Source organism: Triticum aestivum, chromosome 2D, assembly GCF_018294505.1.
Source record: "Triticum aestivum cultivar Chinese Spring chromosome 2D, IWGSC CS RefSeq v2.1, whole genome shotgun sequence".
Classification (NCBI taxonomy): domain Eukaryota; kingdom Viridiplantae; phylum Streptophyta; class Magnoliopsida; order Poales; family Poaceae; genus Triticum; species Triticum aestivum.
In genome coordinates, this window is record NC_057799.1 from 509915011 (window position 1) to 509919687 (window position 4677).

Sequence of the window (4677 nt, forward strand, 5' to 3'; positions counted from 1 at the left end):
CGGCGCCAACCCCCTCCTCCGCGCCATCCTCGCCGGTGCATTGCACCATGACCATCGGCGAGGCCCGTGCCCAATATATGGACAGGGTGAGGCAGATGCGTGAGGAGCAGTTCCGGGAGGCGCAGGCCGACGCCGCCTACAACCACCATCTCCTCCAGGAGCACCTGCAGGCGGAGGAGCAGATCGCCGCGGAGCGGGCGGAGCAGGAGGCGCTGCTCGACTCGTACCGCTCCGCCCGCAAGGGCCGCCTCGAGCGCTGGCGGTACCGCATGCGGGTGGCGGAGGCTGCGGCCGCCTACAAAGAGGCTAGCAAAGAGGGCGATGAAGCGGGCGAGGCGCTGTTTGGCGAGACCGAGGACGAGGCAGAGGACAATGCCGGCTCCGACGAGTCCCCGCTCCGCTGGCGTCGACGAGGCCCTGCTCCGCCGAGGCCCCGCGGCGCCAACAACGAGGCAGAGGACACCGCCGGCTCCGCCGAGGCCCCGCCCCGCCAACAACGAGGCAGAGGACATCGCCGGCTCAGCCGAGGCCCCACCCTGCCGGCAACGTGGGGGAGGATTTCCACCGCTCCGCTGAGGCGCCGCCCGCCGGCAACGAGACAGAGGACATCGCCGGCTCCGCCGAGGCCCCGCCCCGCTGCCAACGAGGCCGCGCCACACAGAAAACGAGGAAGAGTAGAACACGGTAGGTCGCCGCCGCTCGGGTCCAAGTAAGGCCACCGCTGCTACCCTCCGGTTGAAGCCAAGCTAGGCGGGTTGACCATTGACGGCCGGTTAGCTTCTTGGCGGCGACGTGGAGTCGGAGAGCTGCGCTGGAGAAGAACGCTGCTTCTACTTAACTGCTGGTGCAGTTGGCTGACTGACACGTGGGCCCAACAGGCCACATGTCAGTTACGCAACTGCACCTGCAGTTAAGTCACTGAAGCTTCTGTTCGGCTCAGCGGGACACAGGTGGGTAGCTTCGGTTAATTAATTATACCTCCAGCGCACCCCTTTTTAGTTGAAGAATGTATGAAATGTAATGAAATCCGGCATGTTTATATGAAATCCGACCGTGTATGAATGAATTTATTTCGATTAGTTCGAATTCCTGTATCACTGGCATTGGATGAACATGCAAAACAATACGTACTAGCATTATTCCCAGGGTGATCACCTCGTTTGCAGCAGTTTCACATGTACTCCCTCCGGTCCTTTCTAGTCGTGCATACAAGTTTTGTCTGCAGTCAAAGTATCTCTACTTTGACCAATCTTATACAAAAAAGTATGCACTTTCACAATGTGCGAAGTAAAAAGGAACAGAAGGAGTACAAAGAGTTTGAGCAGCTTTTTAGCGTTTCTGTACATTGCAATCAAACACACAGGCCTGGCAATTCATAGAGAACATTCAAAACAATCGATGATTATGCATCTCAGCGACTCACATGTCAGAGGCAATATTTACTTCACAACTAAAGAATAAAGAAAAAATTGATCGACGCTGCTGACAGCAAAGGGCGTCCCATTCGAAAATATCAAACGCATGTCTTGCTAAAATCAATGAGCAAAATTTGACAAGGTTGTCCCATTCCAAAATATCAAATGCCTACGATTGTGGAATGGGCAGGGTTTGCCATCAGTTCGGACATTGACATGGCACCTCGTGCTAAATAAACCAGCTGTTCTTTTTGTGCAGTTCCACCAAAATCAACCAAATTCGCGCGTAGCTTGTATGATTTCGCCCTTATATGTTGCAACGCCTTGAACTTATCGGCACCTCCTTTCTTGTGGTGGAAATGAATGATTCGATGTATTCATGAACATTTTGTGCAGTTCCCATTGAAATCAAGCTGAGCACCCCTGTTTGCACAAATACAAAAAAGTGATTAGTATAAAGCAAACTGTACTATGAATTGACAGTTTCAACAGGCACATACATGGTCCATGTAGAGCACACTTTTAGAAAAATGGAACTCACCAGAAAGAATCCTAGAACAACATTGTACTCGCGCATCACAGCAAAAAAATGGAGATTTGTCAGTCCTTCTGAGCTGAAGTTAGTTTGGTCTTGTGGGGAGTAATGTAACCATCCTTCAACTGCTCCTTCTGATGAGAAGATAGACAGGGCTTCTTCATCCTGGCATAATCGGAACTAGTCACTTCACGTACTCCATATTCTTCTTCAGAGGAAGATGATCCTGTTGTGCAAAGACAAGAGGACTACTAAATGCTAGCATCCCTGTTTGCTCGAAAAAAAGGAAAGGAAATATTTAAAACAACACAGATGAAGCACTTCTCAAGGACAATACCACTTTTTCATGACAGTATCTAAACAGTAGCACAACACCAATAGAGATGACAAAGCTCAATCATATGGATGAAATCAGTGGGCGAGTACCAACCTTTGTCAGGAGGCTTATTGTGTAGAGCATACAGATGAAGCACTTCTCCGGAACCATCTGTTGCTATCTACGGTGGTGGCCATGCTTACTATATACTCCTCGATTAGTTTAATGTTTCCAACATCTTCTTGTGCAGTTCCACTAAAATATATGGTATCTTCAAAGAAGATCCCTGTTTGCACAAGTAGAGATAATTACATATTACATTAAGAGTGGCATCAAATCAGTGGCAAAACAATTGCTCGTTCCAGCCATAGCAATAAATTAAGATGCAAAACTATATCATTACTTGTGTCATCACAGTTCCAGTGCTTCATTACAGCACCGGGAGTTGATTTTTGTTTTTCTTCCGCTTGTTCTTCCCCTTCATCACTTGGTTCAATAACAGACAAGCTTCGCCTTCAATGTAAGATTTGGCATGTCAATTAGGGAGCACAAGTATAGTACTAAACTTAATTTTCTGATGAAAGTGGCAAAATACAGGCCAGCAGTTGTGAAATATCCTTATCTTACCTCAATGGGATATTACGGTGCACATACAGATTGGAAGTCTTGTCTCCATTTGTGCAGTTCACTAAAATCAAGCAACATTATCGTACAAGTAGCACAACATATGAAAGCACACTGCAGAATCATGTGAAAGAAGGCTAGTACTGACCTCTCATGATGCGGAATTCAAACAACTCACAAGAAGAAGATCTGAACCAAATTCGCCTTAACGGATAGGAAGTAAGATCTCCTCTTGTGCAGTTCCACTAAGATCAAGCAATCAAGCAACGTTGTCGGTGTGACATTTTGGTTGAACTGCACAAAACACTCTTAAAACAAAAGTGTTTTGTGCAGTGCAACAAAAGGTCACAATGGCAACGAGGTGAAGTAGATAACCCTGTTTACACAGAGGTGCAAAGGAAACAATTAGTGGTCAATAACGGTGGATGACACAGAAGCCAACAAAAAGAAGCATCTACCTTATCTAAATGGGAAAGAAAGCAAGACAGTAGCATTTCTCAAACGGTGGCATTGATTAATATTAACATAGAGATTATATTAACAATAAAATTCGTTAAACATGTAATTTGCTTTTAACTGTGGCATTGCATCAATTTTCCAGCGGCATTATTAGAGGGTGTTTGTTTACAGGGACATTTTGGTGTAGGGACTAAAAAAACTCCGTGTCAGTCCCATCTAAACCAAACAGGAGGGACTTTTAGGGACTAAAAGTGGGCATTTGGGACTAAAGAAAGAAGACCCCGAGGGAGTCTTTTTGGGACTTTTTCCAACAGTTGCCCCTGCCACGCATCGCACCTTGTCTCTATTAGTTCATTACTAGGGGTAACATGGTCTTTTAGCATGTCATTTAATAACCTCTAGTCCATGTTTAGTCCCTGGAACCAAGCAGGTAGGGACTAGGGAGTTTTTAACCAAACAGGGCCTTAGATTAACAACAGCTAATGAGTTGCACGGGACAGTGGACGCACCAGCACCATGTGCATCTACCGATGTACTGTGGTCATGCACAGTCTGTTGCAACAAAGAACAAACAACCAAGGAGCATATTTGTGTTGGTCCCAGTTTTGTTATCTTTAGACACCTTTCCCTATGTGAGCGCAGCAAATCTAGTCCTGCTCAAACTCTACAGCCTTGTCCCTTCCTTTCCTTTTTGAACTAGTACTTTCGCCCCTTCCTTTCCTCTTTGAACCACGTCCTAGATTTATGCGATACAACTTTCCCCACTACTTTCCCCCATTCCTTTCCTCTTTGAACCACGTCCTAGATTCATGCTATACAACTTTCCCCCTTCATTTCCTCTTTGAACCACGTCCTAGATTCATGCTATATACAACTTTTCCCACTACTTTCCCCCACTCCTTTCCTCTTTGAACCACGTCCTAGATTCATGGTATACATGCAGCTAGAGCAATGCATGTGGAGTAAGTAAATTATACCTTAAGGTTCTTGGGGCGTGGTTCGGTGGGCGACGGGACGGCGGCGAAGAAGAAGGGGTCGGAGGCCCTCCCGCGCCGCCGCTGGGTGGAAAGTGAACAGCTGCGCCGGTAGTCCCTCGCCGACGGCGACAGCGTTAAGCCTCCTTCCCTTCCCGGCGGACGGATCCTGCCGGCTCTTTGAGCAGCAGTGAGGGGAGAGAGAGGCCAACGAAGTCTTGTTTAGATCTGGAGAGGGCGAGAGAGTGTGAAGAGAGCAACTACAAGCGCTGAGGCTCCAGCGGGAGAGGGCGAGAGAGTGTGAAGAGAGCAACTACAAGCGCTGAGGCTCCAGCGTGTATATATATACTGGAG